Source organism: Phalangium opilio, unplaced genomic scaffold, assembly GCF_054372755.1.
Source record: "Phalangium opilio isolate 3A_F unplaced genomic scaffold, DU_Popi_V2 ptg000217l_1, whole genome shotgun sequence".
Taxonomy (NCBI): domain Eukaryota; kingdom Metazoa; phylum Arthropoda; class Arachnida; order Opiliones; family Phalangiidae; genus Phalangium; species Phalangium opilio.
This window is the reverse complement of record NW_028324218.1, coordinates 4,925,978-4,942,739: the sequence shown is the minus strand read 5'-3', so window position 1 is coordinate 4,942,739 and position 16,762 is coordinate 4,925,978. Positions and strand designations below refer to the sequence as shown.

Below are 16,762 nucleotides of genomic sequence, written 5' to 3'. Positions count from 1 at the left end.
TCATGCTCAAATTTAACGTTTTCAATCGTGTGTTTACCCTAAACATGGTCATGAACTCATGGAGTGACGTAGGAAATAGATTTTTGCAAAGCGACACCTGGTGTTGAGCTGTCAAAGGCTTAGTAGCGGGGATAGTACGTTATCAAGCCCGGTATACCCACAAAACCCGAATTCATAGAAATTAACATGGGATATATGGGTACACAATAATTCCTAGTAGCTGTATACATTCCTGGTAAAACAAATGCGATTAAACCTTTGAAACCCAGATATGAACTGAATCGTATCGAATCGGACGTGATTTCAAATCTTCCGAAAACCGCATGGTGCTATTAAGATTTTTTAAATATATATTAAAGCTTAATGACCCTGAAATAGGACCCACCTAAATTACAGCAATTAAAATTTTAATTACGAGATTTTGTTCCATATCTTGATTAATTATTACAGCGCGAACAGTTGCGTATCCTTTAATTAGTCGTTAATTTGTCAATTAAGTGTTCTAATTCAGTTAGAAACAGGAGTTGATAATTATTTGTACACCAAATTGAAAATTCTCTATTGAAATTCGTTGGCCTCTAATTTTAACAAAAGCAAATATAAGTAACAGGAAGTGATAGATTACTTTATATTATTTATGTTTGATGATACGTTACCTTGTAATATTCATCATAACTTGTGTTAGGGAGTGTAATATAGAACAATTTCGACTCAAAATTTGTTGATTTAACATAGAACCATGCCACTGCATGCACTTGGGTCCTACCCTTTTTCTGACACTCACACTTTTCTTTATAAACTCTTGGTAATACTCATATCAAAATAACTAAATTATCAAAACATAAATTCCCCATCAAAATAAATAATTATTTTTTTTAAATAAATTAAGGTTTATTTTCTCAATAAACAGAACTTAAACGCTGTGTAAATTCAAATTCCTAATTTCTAAAATTAACATTTTAATTTAAAATCAACATCCTTGGTTGAGTTTCGATGTCTGGTATTAAAGTTAATTTATTTTCTTTAAAAATACGCTACTAGAAGCTGTCCTAAATTCTTTTTTAATTTTTTTAGAGAGAGATACCTTAATATTGTGGGCATGTTTATCTTTACGAGTAAAACAGAAGCTATTTCAAATCCCTTATCGGAAAACACGATTTCGGTATTTAAATATGTTATTTTTAAAATTGGGTAACTTAAAATAAATAATTCGGGTTTATCACCAAGTGCTTAAGGAAAAGGATTATTATTAATATAAATAAATGGGAAAATTAATGGTTAAGGAAATATTTAAATTAATTTAATTTTTTTTTAATATTAATTTTGATATCTTTAGTTGAACCACAGCCCACTTTTAATCCAACGCAATATCACGAGTAAATCTTCTATGATTACAAGGGAACTGGCCACTTCTTGGTAGGATGCATTAAACTAATTATCAGGATAATCATAATTTACACATTTGATCAATTTAATTACCAAGTTTTGATCTATGAAATCGTAATTTATTCCGTCTAAACACAATATGCCATTCTATTTTGCAAAAACTACAAAAATTACTTAGCTTAATTAAGTCAGTTTCAAAATTAAGAATTTAGTTTGCAAGAAAATATGAGAGCCCAATGCTTTTAAATATATACTGCATTCTTTGTTAAGACGCTCTGTTTAAATTTATGAAAAAAATAAAAAAAAAAATTAACCCACTACCTCGGTAATAAAGAATCAAAAAACCCCCATCTGAGAATACTAATAGCCTAATTATAGTTCATTAAAAATACGTTAAATTCATAACTCTCCACTCTACTGGCAACTTGTGGGGAAAGTGCACTTTAAATTCTACCCCCGGGCCATTCAAAAAATCAAGCGTACTTGGTCGAGCATACTTTAAAGAAGTCACTATATCATCGTGAAGCGTGAAATGTGGGAGGGTTGAAATTTTAAAATGATTTGGCCCATCCATGTCATCAGGAATACATACAGCTACTAGGAATCATTGTTCCAAAATATCTCCCATGTTAATTTCTATGAATTCGGGTTTTGTGGGCTTAGGAACTTACTATAAAATACACCACGCCTCATAATTCTGATGGCGCCTTTCTAACTGTGATGGTTTTCATTGGTTGGTTGGGTATCAACGCGAGTTCATAGGTGCGGCCGCAAGGTGTAGTAGCCAGCGATATCTATCTGTATCTATATAAATCAAAGTCCTGACTGACTGACTGATAATCAACGCCCAGCCCAAACTGCTTGCCCTAGAAGGCTGAAAATTTGCAGGAACGTTACTTGTAAGTAGTAGGCGCGTACTCAGAAAGATTTTTTCCAATCCGCCGCCATCTTAATAAATGGCGCCCCGAAATGTAAAAAATCTTCTCTATGCAACAAAGTCCGCGCGTTTCACCCCGTTTCGCAAATATTTAGTACATTGCTTTCCTTTAACCTATAGACGGGCTGAATGGTCTTTCGGGTTCAATTTGATGCCATCTTTTTAAATGGCGGCCAGATATTTAAAAACCCTTCTTTATGGAATAATGTCCGCGTGAAAAGTAATAATAAAATGTCCCGACTGGCTGACGGGCAACGCCGAGTGCCTTCACTCCTAGGGTGCTACAAAAATTTAATTAGTCATCTACCCATTCTTTATATCATTTTGATTGAAGTTCTTATTACACGCGAGCGACGCCGCGGGTATCAGCTAGTAAATTGTAAATTCGCTAGGGTAAAATTCGTCATACAAATCCGTCTAAGATACGTTGAGTGAAAATGACTGGATATGCGCAATTATTCCTAGTAGCTGTATGCATTCCTGATGATATGGATATGTAGTCTATCTCCTAGCTCATATTAAGGCCACTAAAGCTATAAAATAAAAATGTCCTTCACAAGGTAGCTTATAGCTTAACGTTGCTTGCTGTCGAAGAATTTTAACTTCAAACTTAGTTGGTGTTATCGTACATGTAATTTATATGGTTGAAAAACGGTTCTCGTGGTTGCCGGCGCCGTTCGAACGCGTCAATGAACTTGAATTGATCTTTTTTTATTTTATTTAAAATATGGTTTGAAAATAAAATTACATATCCCGGAACTAACACCTTTCGAGTCTGTGAGTGAGTGGAGTGTTTTTTGAAATAAATAAATGAATAATTTAGCCTACAATATCGAGATTTTTTTAAGAATGTAATTAATTATTATATTTTATTATTTTTATTTGTAAGAAATGTTTTTAATTTTAATTTTTATTTTTGTGTGTGATGATTTTGGTAATTGGGTTCAGTTTACGCATGAATCTATATAACTATGAATATACAGCTGCGTTACGCTGTCTAACCTCTCGATAAGGTTTGGGCGGGGCTTAGCGAAAGGATACATCAGTCACGTGTCTGCTAGTGTTAGGAGCGGGAGAAGGAAGGGGGAGTCCGGGGGTGTGTAAATTCGAAACGTCACTTCCTCTTGTCTTGTGATTGGCTATTAGAGCTAGGAGGGTAACACCCAAACCAAATCGACATGATAGAAGGGGCGTATGATAGAGCTGTATATTCATAGTTATATAGATTCATGGTTTACGTCGCTAAAGATGGTTTGATTGATTTAAATTATTGTTTTAATTTAATTTAAGATGTTTATAAGGTTTGTGTCGTGATCAAGGGCGTATTTCCAAAGTTACTAATACGTGGTTTGAGATGTTTGAGGTCATAGGTCAATTTTTTTACTGCAAAATTTACTTCAGAAGTATTTTTAATTTTAACAAATAATTTCGTTTCAATTTTATTGCCCAAAATCTATATTAAATTACAGGGAATATTTATTCAATAATTCTACACGTGGTTTGAGATATTTCAGGTCATAGGTCACATTATTTAAAGCAAAATTTAAGTCAGAAGTAGGTATAGTTGTTAAAAGTTTTAATTGAACTGCACAAATCATATTTTAATCTGCAAGTATGTAAATTTTGATAATAAAATTCTACACGAGGTTTGAGATATTTGATGTCATAGGTCACATTATTTAAAGCAAAATTCAAGTCAGAAGTATAGGTATAGTTGTTTAAAGTTTTAATTCGATTGCCCAAATCATATTTTAAAAGTAAGTAAATTTTGATTAAAAAATTCTAAACACGTGGTTTGAGATATTTGAGGTCATAGGTCACATTACTTAAAGCGAAATTTAAGTCAGAAGTATAGGTATAGTTGTTTAAAGTTTTAATTGAATTGTCCAAATCATATATAAAAGCATGTAAATTTTGATTAAAAAATAATAAACACGTGTTTGACATATTTGAGGTATTTACTGCAAAATTCAAGTCAGAAGTAGGTATAGTTGTTTAAATTTTTAATTGAACTGCCCAAATCATATTTTAAAAGTATGTAAATTTTGATTAAAAAATTCTAAACACGTGTTTTGAGATATTTGAGGTCATAGGTCACATTATTTACCGCAAAATTAAGGTCAGAAGTATAGGTATAGTTGTTTAAAGTTTTAATTGAATTTTCCAAAACATATTTTGTTTCAGTCAGGAATTTCGATGTGCAGAAAGGAAATTAAAGGATGCAATTTAAGGAATCGAAAGAATGCCATACATTCCAGGAAAAGCCAAAGTATTTTTTAGGTGACAAAAACAAGGTACAGTAGGACCCAGTTTATAAAAAGGTACGTAACATTTAACCCTTTACAGACAAGATGATTCGACTTAACGTCGAAAGGGAAACCAGTCTACCACCACATTTTTTTATCATATCATCTCTAGAGATATCAGTTTATAAAAAAAATGAATGAACATTATCTGGTTTAAAAAATCACAAAATTTAGGTACGAATTCCAACAACCGTATTTTTTATCAGCCATTTGTTATTCCAGCACCGAAATAGCTTTAGAATGAGATTATAAGTGGTAAGATTCAACTTTCTTTTTCAATTTAAGGAACTTAAATTCTTTCCTTGTTTGTCATACGATATAATTCTTAACGTACGTCTTAAGTGATTAAGGTCATTCTGAAAAATATATCAATATTTATTTTAACATTTTTTTACGACTCTGTTATGCATAGAGTGGTACTGAGAAGGGGAACATGACGTCAATATTTATATAGTCTAAATACTACTTCCAATATGGTCGCCAAATGCAAGGTAAGAGATAGGAGGATGTGACGTCACGAAATGGTTCATAATAGCAGACTATAGTGCAAGGAAAATTGTTTATTTATTTTAACTAAATTCTTTTTAAATTGCGATATATTTATACTTCAAAGAATTAATTAACGTTAGCAAATTAGGAATGTCCTTTTCACTATAAATCCTGGCTCTACATGATGAAACGTTTCATGGGGAAGTTTGTTTAGTGCCTTCTGCTAAACCGAACCTCTTACCCTTACCTCTCTCAGCCTGTGAGAATTAAACCAATCCCGTTCGGATAAGAGGTTCGGGCTAGCAGAAGACGCCATGCACTAAACCAATAGCGGGGAAGTTGGTTTAGTGCCGTCTGCTAAACCGAACCTCTTAGCCTTACCTCTCTCAGCCTGTGAGAAATCAACCAATCCAGTTCGGATACTAGGTTCTGGCTAGCAGAAGACGCCATGCACTAAACCAATGGCGGGGAAGTTGGTTTAGTGCCGTCTGCTAAACCGAACCTCTTACCCTTACCTCTCTCAGCCTGTGATAATCAACCAACCCCGTTCGGATTATAGGTTCTGGCTAGCAGAAGACGCCATGCACTAAACCAATGGCGGTGGAATGGCGACACAGTAGTCCTTGATAGTTTTTAATCATGACTAATTAAATGTACTAATTATAATAAGAGATAATTCGTTTTATTGATTAATTTTAATATTTAATTCATTTTATATTTAGAAAAAGGCATCCATTCTTTTAAGGTACAATGTAATAAATAAAAATTAGGCCTAGTTACGAAGACCTTTAGATTAAGCCTTGGCTATATTCTAATCGATGCATTATTTGCGTGTCTGTATCTATTATAATCTAAAGTATAAATTAATCAAAGTTAAATAAAAGCAAGTCCCTTGGAGCAAAAATACGAATAGTATTATAATACTTAACCCCTTTTAAATTATACAAAAGACTAGACATTGAAAAGACTTTATATCTTAAAGAATAATAGTAAAAAAAAACATCTGAATTCATCCGTTTCACATAAAGATTTTTTTATATTTCAGACTTTGTCCGCCGCTCTGTGGAATTAAACTCAAAAGAAGCATGCAAAAAATGGCGTTAAATCATGATTAATCGTTTCAAATTTAAAGTGACTGTAATAGTACAGGTGAAAGAATGAACCGTGCGCGAGTCGCAATACGATTAAGTTAAATGACAATTTTCACGGCGAATAAAATTGTCGCCTAGGCTTAGCTCGTGACAAAGTCTTTTTAAAAAAGAATGACTTCACGCGCCGCTTAACATTGTAGGTTTCTGGAGAGAAAGAAAGTTCTAACTTTCACTTGTTTCGGGCTGAAGACATAGATATTAGATATATGTATTTGGTCAAGATCTCTCTTTACTTGAATGAGATCTTGATTTGGTAAGTGAGGGTTGTTTATGTTTATGCTAGATTCACCGCCATTTTATTATATGGAAAAGGGTTTAAATAAAATGTCTATACTATATACAGTTGTAGTTAAAGGTAAAACTAATCGGTGTAAAAAAATGTAGGAGGGTTCGAGAAGTGTCTGTGACATTTATGGCCGCCATTTTCCATAATGGCGGTGGATTTGAATCAAAATCTAAGCAGTTTTAGTTAAGTATGTATTGAATATGTGTGCCAAAGTTTACTTGAATCGGTTGAGATTTAGGCGAGTTATTGCTTTACAAAGTTTCGGTTACTTTATAGGTCTGCCATTTTTTAAGATGGCGGCGTATTTAAACCAAAACCAACGCAGATCTTGTACAGAATATAATCAACCAATTTACAAAATTTCATTCGAAACAGTTGGAATTTACGCGAGTTATCGCTTCAAAAAGTTTCGGTTACTTTTAAGGTCCGCCATTTTTCAAGATGGCGTGGAATTTCACCCATAACTAAATCAGATCTTGTAAAGAATATTATGAACTAATTTACAAAATTTCGCTGGAATCGGCTGAGATAAAGGTGAGTTATCGCTTAAGAAAGTTCCTATTACTTTTAAGGTCCACCATTTTTCAAGATGGAGGCCGATTTAAACCATAACCAATACAGACCTAGCGAAGAATATAATGAACCAAACTAACAAAGTTTCACTCGAATCGGTTGATATTTACCAGAGTTATTGAAGTAGAAACGCTCCGGCAAAGCTGTTCTAAATATAATCATGTCTAAATATATATATTTCTAATGTCTATATAAACATTTCATTAATATTGAAGGATGTTTAGGGCATTGACTGTTGTGTTGTCTGTGGGTACTCACACTTAATGGTTTCATTTTGGTGAGAAATTGAAAGTTTTGATTTTTTTTTTAAATAACTTTCAGGATAATAATGGTTTGAAAATACGCGGTTATACAGCATCTCTAAAGACAGTCATTTTGAGCTAAATTTAAAAGAAATATTTACCTTTTCCTAATTGAGTTTTTATATTTTTTTTAAAGCGTTAAAATTGGTGGTCTGTAGATAATACAATTTAATGCTTCGATTTACAAGAATTCACAAAATTCGTGATTGTACAATTAGGCGCCTGTATCTTGTTATTGACTTTAGATTTCTAAAAATGCTAGCAGTGTTAAGTTAGCTATATTATTACACATTGTTTTCATAGCACATGGAATTAACTTGAAGTCCTGGACTAAGTTATTGAATTAGAAAATGATTACAAAAATTCTCATGGAAAAATCCGAGCTAATTTTAAAGTTTTAACCAGGAATGCATAAAGTTAATTGGAATAATTGTACCCCATATGTCCCCTGCCTGTATCTTGTTATTTACTTCAGATTTTTAAAAATGCTAGCCGTGTTAAGTTAGCTATATTATTACACATTGTTGCCATAGCACATGGAATTAACTCGAAGCCCTGGACTAAGTTATGGAATTAGAAAATGGGTACAAAACGTTTCATGGAAAAACAGCTAATTTTGAAGTTTTAACCAGGAAGGCATAAAGTTAATTGGAATAATTGTGAACCCCCATATATCCCATGTTAATTTCTATTAATTCGGGTTTTATGGGTATACCTAGCTTGAGAACTTACTATTCTTGCAAAGTACAAGGTTTGTCATAGCACATGGAATTAACTTGAAGTCCTGGACTAAGTTACGGAAATTTGAAGATGATTACAAAAAATTCAGGGAAAAATCAGCTAATTTTAAAGTTTTAACCAGGAATGCATAAAGTTAATTGGAATAATTGTGAACCCCCATATATCCCATGTTAATTTCTATGAATTCGGATTTTATGGGCTGGACAGCTGGGCTTGAGAACTTACTATCCTTGCCACGCCTCAAAATTCTGATGGCGTCTCTCCTCTCCTCTCGTTTCATTGGTTCGTAGCAAAGCAAGGTTCAATATGCAGCGAGATAGATTATAAATTCGTCATACATAATGATAAGTCTAGCTAGCTCCTCCTACAAAATCCGCCTAGATACGTTGCGTGAAAATGGCTAGGTACACAATAATTCCTAGTAGCTGTATGGATTTCGAAGTTCATGGTACTCCGCACAATATTCTAAACTTTCTACAAATAAAAGTGAATTACCCCTCGTTCATAAAAGTCAACTTCTTCAAAGCCTGCATGTACTCTTTTAAAACTAATTTTTATCTTTAATGAAACTTACTTAAACATACAAGGCCGACCTTCCTCTCTGTTTTAAAAGCATTTTGACTGCACCCTTACGCATTAGGGAGTCTCATTTGCATAAATATACTTTAATTAACGTATTAATATTCCCATGTACATTCCACAAATGCTTTTACGTTTACTTATCAATCCCCAAAAAGTCCCAACCCTAGCTGCGATGCTTTGCCAAAAAATGCAGAACTTGATATTTCCCAAAACAGGATATAGTCTTAACTATCTTTTCAAAAATCTCATAAGTACTGTACATATCGGCGCCCAGGAAATTTGGGTGTACGGCCCAACATTTTAACTTAATCTTTTTAACTTGTTTTAGACTTAGTAAGGTTTTGAGGAAGGTGATATCTACTTTGGCTACTTTGGAGACCATTGACTTTCTAAAATTGAATTTTATTTTTTTTAAAAAAAGAGGGGGTGCGAGGTGATATTTGAATTTGGGGTGTTTATTTGATTTGTTACACACTCCCTTTTTTAGGCTTAAGTTATTATTTTGCGACGTATAGTAGATGTGAGAATTGCTAGACTAGACCTCGGTTATTAATCTGAGATTAGACAAACACTGAGAGTTTAAAATCAGTGTTACTGATTTAATATGGTGATTTAATTGGTCGTTAACACTGTAATTAATATATTTTACATTAAGTGTTAATTAAATATGATTCTGTTTTTTTTAAGGGATGCGTAACTAAACTTAAGGATGTAATAGACCAATATTCAGAATTTCATCAAAATCGGTTCAGTATTACGACAGTTATTGCGTTGGTTACTTTTGGCCGCCAATTTCCAAGATGGCGTCCTATTAAAATCAAAATTTGTACAGTTCTGCTATAAGGTATAATGTACAAGTGTGCCAAATTTCAAGTAAATCGGGTAAATTTTGGGGCAGTTATTATATTGGTATGATTGGTTACTTTCAAGTCCGCCATTTTCCAAGATGGCATCCTTTTAAAACCAAAATTTGTACTACACTTATGCTTTAGGGTTTAATGAGCAGTTGCATCAAATTTCAATTAAATCGGTTACATTTTGCGGCAGTTATAGCATTAATAAGATTGTGGTACATTTATGTCCGCCATTAAAAAACATGGCGGCCGATTAAAACGAAAATCAACAGGACTCTACTATAGGGTTTAATATACAAGTGTAAAAAATTTCTTTCCGATCCATCGAATATTTGGCAGTTATCGCAACTTAAATTAGTTTTGTTATTTAATGTGCACCATTTTCTGATATGGTAGCTAATTAAAATTGCATATAGTTTAGATGGATCTGTTAGTAATATATCCTAGGTTCGAACAATGGCCCGACATTCGTCCTAGCAATTCTAACAGTCTTTACGTGGTATATTTATGCGTATGCTAAGCTTAAAAGATTGGGTTTGTAAAAGCTTCAAAAACACCATTGCAAAGTCAACATTGAATTTGCATTTTTGTGTAGGTAGCATTTTAAAAAGAGAAAACTTTTATTTACGTATAGAGGCCCTGTTATTTTACATACTGCTAAATACAGAAGATCGTAAATTGAAGAATAGTGTACTAATAAAAGCCCACGCGAGGTATTATGGGATAATAAATGAATTTAGTCTGAATTTAATTTAAAACTATATTTTGTCTTCAAATTATGGGTTTTATTTATAAGGTCAAAGAATTTAAAGTAAAGTTTACTTTCATATATAGGCCTAAATTAATATTTTACAAATTACATTTGCATAATTTAAAAATCATTAACCTAAATTTTGGAAAATTTATGTTTATATGCCATTTTAAATTATTGAAAGTTCATACTACTCAATTTGAAATTTGACAGCTTCATATGGTCTGGTAGTTTTCAACAATACCCTGAAATTGATTTACAATGTAATATATTTCGCTTAACACATTTAATTTTTTTTTATTCTAACACTAAACGCTGTCTAGTATTGGAAAAATTGTATATAATAAATTTTAACCAAGTTTATGAGAGTAGTATAGTTCAAGTAGGGTTCGGACGAAATTTTTATAATTAAAATCCCTGACTTTTCCATCCATTTCCCAAATCCCTAACTTATCCAGGTTCCATACGAACCCTGAAATGGTCCTGAACTTGATGTTTGAAAATTAGCAGTTATAAAAGGGGCCATTTACTCCAAAAAGGCCAGGCTTTCAAAATAATCTTTCTTAGAGTATAATTTCTAGAAGTAATTTAGGTAAATAAAGCGGTTTGAACTTTGAACTGGGCGCTAATTTGATTATCATTTATCAGGGATAGATTTAATTTTAGAAGTAGGAATGGAGAACGGATAGTATTTACTTCAGTCCGACTGAGTCATAGCCCAGTATAGAGCCCCTCCCTCCAATCAACACGTAACGAAAAGTTTAAATTATCCTATTGGCTGCTCACTTTAACTACGTTTTGATGACGTTTCTCATGGGAACGGCGAAAAATAGTGACGTAATTCCTTTTTACCTCTGTCGCTATGACCCGCCTCTTCTTTCATATCCCCCCGTCCTGTGGAAGGGGGTCCGGGACTTTGACGCGCGCCCACGTTACTCTGTTCTCCATTCCTACTTCTAAAATTAAATCTATCCCTGCATTTATTCAATTAATTCTTCTTTAATAGAAATTAATAGATTTTAAAATTATAAATCTAACAATTAAACCTTTAAAATTTTAAATAATTCCTCAATTTGAAAAAAAAAAGTTTGAAAAGGTACTTATGTAACGCGATGCTTGTTTCCTGAAAAAAAAACGCACATTTTCTCACAAGGTTAAAGAGTGTTTACCACAAAAAACGGACAGCCTATGATTAATTTCCCTGGCTTTGGGCCTAATCGTGACATTAGAGTTTCACGCGGACGCGGTAGCCAAAGAAGAAAGGTGAATTACGTTCATTCTCTAAGTGTTAATACAGTAAAACGCTAGTATACCCTAAAAGACATAGAAGACAACCCAATTTCCTGCCTTTTCCTTCAATACTTCTTTCAAATCAAATGTAACGTAAAGACAGATGCATCAAAAACATGGACAACTTTCAATTTCTTCTACAAAGTTTTTTATTTAAGGTATATAAATTCAAATTTTTGGTTTGTAAATGGCGTCTTTAAGTCTGGCACGCGATCTCTAATACTAGAATTTTTTGACAGTTGCTGAGATTTAGGTCCTAGTAAATAATAAATGTTTTGAAATATGCTACTGCGTTTTTATATTTATGAAGAGTGTCTATCAGGATATACCGAGTTGTAGTCTTGGTTTGGGTTGGTTTTGTAGCTGTTTAACTGGTTATTTATGGTGTTCACGTTCCTTTCTAAGGCTGCGTTTGATACAGGGTGTTTCTGATAAGTCTGAATGGTATAAATTAAGGGATTGTGTTAATTGTTCTTTGGGAAAACAATTTAATTTTGAGTCGAAAATGTTCTATACTTCTATTTCTATTTTGTTAATTTGCCACAAGGGACAATGTTTTCGAGAATTATGATTTAATGAGTGTTTTAGGGACGACCCCTTAATTAAATTAAATTAGCCCCAATCATTGTCTTAATCAGTTAAATTTAAGGGGTCATCCGTAAAATACCCCAAATCATAATTCTTGAAAACAGTGTCCCTTGTGACAAACAAAATTGAGATAGAAGTATAGAACAATTTCGACTCAAAATTTATTTTCTAAAGAACAATTAACATCCCCCTTAATTTAAACCAGACTTATCACAAACACCCTGTACATATGACCCCCATTTAGGTCTACAGACTTCTACCTAAATATTATTTGCTTAAACATTTCATTATTTTTAAAATAACCCTGAAATCTTTCTTATATTTATTATTACAAATTTTTATTTTTTAAAAAAACCCCAGCTAGTTTTATAATACACGGAAATTTAAAACGGAAAAATTGTGATTACAAAAGCGTGTAAAGTATTAATATAAACAATGGTTCTTTTGGAGAGAGATGCTTAACTAAGAGTATTGTACATGTACGAAATATGGGTAACCAAGGACAATGACGTAACAGAAGCTTTAACTAAATAATGTAGTAGTAGTAGGCTTTCTGTCAAAATATTTCACGTCCCGTTGCCCTGTTCAACGAAAGCGAAAGGCGCTGTTTTCGTTACTCGGTACACTAACTTGAATATGAAATTTAGGTTTTATCAATGGTAGATAGAGTTAACAGAAAGTAAGGCAATTGAGAGAAGCGATGTTGCCTCGTGAATACTAGCGCCATCTACGAAATCTTTTTGTTATTATATTTTAAAAGGGATTCATACCGCTAATTATAGAGAGATTTCAGTTGGAGGAGGAGCTGAGTCTCGTGACATAATTTACGCTGCCATATTGGTGGATTTAAAGCAGGAATGAAGCTGAGACCACTCAATATGGCTACCAGAACAGAGAAGACTTGGGAGGGTGTGACGTACTACTATTCCATCTGAAAGCTCTCTATAGAGCTATCTCAGTTGTGACGTCAGTGCCTTGGTAAAACGTTAGATATGGCAGTGGGCGGCCATGTTTGGTACCGCTTTGGTTCGATGGGAAAATAGCGTGAGTGACGTCACTCTAAGGCTTCTGAGATAGCTCCATAGGAGTTATTGTATAGCCTTATCTCCCATGTTAATTTCTATGAATTTGGGTTTTGTGGGCCGGGCTACCATACGTCACGCCTATTAATTCTGATAATGGCGTCTTTCTAACTACGATTTCATTGGTTGGTAGCAACGACAGGTCCTGGGCACGAGCAAGGTGCAACAGGCAGCGAGTAGATTATAAATTATCCAGGTTAAAATTCGTCATATAAAATGATTAGTCTAGAACTTCCCAGAAAAAAAGCTGCCTAGGTATGTTGAGTAAAAATGGCTGTACACAATGATTCCTAATAGCTGTATGCATTCCTGGTACTACCGAAGGCTCTCAATTTCATTAACTTCCCCACTCTCACTTTCTTTTATTCCATATTTGCTTTTAGTTTAATCACATTTTTACAAATGTATATTTTCATAAGTTTATTTTAGTTTTTGAAGCGAATTTTTATGCTAATAAGTTCAAATAGTAGGATGTATTGAAAGTTGCATCAAAACTGTAGTCGTGTTTTTATAATACATATATATTACCATCGTTTTTGTATCATTATTTTGAAAAGCCAGGTGTGTTTAGGTTTATAAATTTCTTATTATATTTTTCGTGAATTTAAAAAACAATATTTTTTTCATTAATATCCATTAATTTCTAATTTATTCAAGGTTGAAGTGAAGCTAAATTATTTTTTTTTAGAATTGTGGATGAAGTAGGGCTCATATCGGTTAAAATATCTATGAATTTTTACAGACTACTGAACATTATTTTTCTTGCGCCTACAATTACAAATAAATATTACCTGACATGAAATGAAATAAACTTGTTAGCCATGAATTTATTACCCATAAAACAAAATAAATTTACTACCTACCCATTAATATCCCACTAAAATTAATAACTAAAACCAGTTTTCTATAGATGCACTTTAAAAAATCAAAACCATATAGCTAAAAACTTTCTAACAGTCTAAAACAAAATTTCTGTAGAGCAGTTAATTAAGTTTGCAATGTACAGAAAGCTAGGGCGGATTAACACTCATTGGGTAAACATAAAAATAGTCATTCGGCCCCGAACAATACCTTCCAATTATTTAAAACAAAGCATTATCTTACCTTTACAAATTCACTTGTTTTTCTATTTAACACAAATTCCGCTTAGGTTGCACCAATTATCCCAACAAAAAAATGTGGTAATTTCAAACAATTCCACTTTTTCGTCGACGAATTGAAGTCACTTTCTCAAATACTTCGATCACAAAATACATAACAATTAACCCTCCGTAAAACTACTTAAAAACTCCACGAATCTATGTACACCTCTCCCCGGCAGTTGAATTCAAACTGTCACAACTCTCACCACGATTCTGCCATTTTAAAAGCATCGCATCCTAGCGCCCTAGATTTTTTTCTTCTAGAGATTGTTGCATTCCCCCTTCAAAAATGGTTAGAGATCTAAGCCTAAACATCACAGAGTGTCAGTATTCTAGTAACTTTCGGAGAAACTTCACGAGATAACAAAAATAATTGTCGGAAAATTTTTCTACTCTAAGCATTGTTACGCGCCTTATTTTTTCCCTGTTTATGTACAGCCCCCTACGCGATATTGATACAGGAGGTGGATCTTCAACGGTCTCGATTCTGATTGGTCAAAAGTTGCGTTTAGGTGGGAAAAGTCGATTTTATTTATAGTTGCGTATCTTTTATGAAATTTTAAGGTTTATGTTCAGCAGTGCATTCGAGATTGAATTTTATTTTTATTTTACAAGAATATCATCTCCTTGTAAACATAATTTGACAGTTTTCACGGTTCAGATTCTTCATTTTTCCGTAAGAGAGACCTTGATCAATATGATTCTATTTTTAGGGGTTTTTTTACAGCCAATTTATACGTTTTTTGACTCTCTATTGTTGTATGGGATATACCATACGTTTTAAATTTATTTATTATTTAAACATAAAGTTAGGATTTAAATTATGGTCGAACATTAAACTTTACAGGTATTAGTTTTGTTTGTAAGAATTTATGGTGATTTTAGACACTATTTTTAGGGTAGAAACTTTGAAGTTTCAAGTTTATGAGTGTATTTATTTAGTCGTAAAATATCGAAATAAGTGGTGTTTTATTTTATGTAGTATAATCTAAAATAGGCCATACTTTAAATAAATTTTCGTTGGTTTAGTTTCATCCCGATATATCGAAGGAATTAATTTCTTTGAAATGATAGGCGTAAATTAAGATATTTCTTCAAACAACAAGGACTATACTTTTGTGCAGGACTGATTACGTTGAAGCCATCCATATCTATTCCTAGCAATGTTCCGTCTTAGTCTTAACCCTAAATTAAGCAGACGATATTATTCCCCGCCCTCTAGTAAAGAGTCTATTGGCTCCACCGTTTGATGACGTTGAGAGTGAAAAATACGTACATTTTTTACCTCGGTGTCCTTACTCAGTCCCTAGCAAATAAGACCCGCCTCTTAAGGGGGCGTGAACTATAAGTCCTGCTATTCATTCATTCCTTCTTGTGTAAAATACATCAATTCCTGTTAGAACTTGTAAAGAGTCTATTAACTCCACGTTTTGATGACGTTGACAGTGAAAAATACGTACACTTCTTTACCTCAGTGTCTGTACTCCTTATCAAATAAGTCCCGCCTCTTAAGGGGCGTAAACTATACGTCCTGTTATTCATTCATTCCTTCTTCTATTAAATACACGAATTCCTGCTGAAACTTTAAAGTGGCCGTTCTGAAACCATTGAACTATTTATTATTAACTAAGTTTTAAAAACATATATAAAACAAATATGGGTGCGATTTCAATTTGCTTACTGCCTTACGCAAAATAACTTTACATTCATATGGAAAACGCCCTATTTTTAAACTTTTATAAATCAATCAATAAATTTAAAACAAATAAGATCGAAAATAAATTTGGGTCGCCTACTGCAACTGTTTGCACGCCTCAAAATCAATATTGTTAAACTTATTTGTATAATAATTTAAAAGCAAGCAAAGTAACGATCAACAATGAACTCATATTGCATCCCAGTGAGTAGTGGGGGGTTTTAATTTAATTTCCACTAGAGTGTATGGTCTGTAGTATTTGAGCGTCTTGTACCATACCAAATTTAAGTTGTAACACAATCTATCAATGGCAATATAGTTTGTTATCGTACGGTACAAGCTGCTTAAATACTACTTTATGAGAAGCTCTTTAGAATAACACCCCGAGTCATATAATTTATTAAAACTGTAAACAAATTTATATTATTAAAATTATTAAGCTGGTATTTTAATTTTAGGAGCTGTAGTTCACTGTTGATTCAATTTTAGGGTATTAATATTAGAAAACCGTGGTACCGTTAAGTAAATTTAATATATTTCAGTATTTCAGTATTGATCTAGTTTTAAAATAATTTGTTATAGATTATATTTATATATTTGCATATT

At 32.9% G+C, this 16,762-nt stretch overlaps 1 long non-coding RNA gene across 3 annotated transcripts in view; it reads left to right on the top strand.

Annotated features, from left to right (window-relative positions):
* The window catches only part of LOC149615843 (uncharacterized), a 101,893-nt gene that overhangs the window by 83,276 nt on the left and 1,855 nt on the right, over positions 1–16,762 (top strand). The window contains exons 2-5 of one of the 3 annotated variants that reach the window (XR_016375762.1): positions 4,508–4,603; positions 4,670–4,884; positions 5,042–5,120; positions 6,164–9,162. This is a non-coding gene — a long non-coding RNA (uncharacterized LOC149615843). Of the gene's footprint in view, positions 1–4,507; positions 4,604–4,669; positions 5,121–6,163; positions 9,163–16,762 lie in introns of those variants that run through there. The other 2 variants (XR_016375761.1, XR_016375763.1) reach the window with 2 other exon arrangements.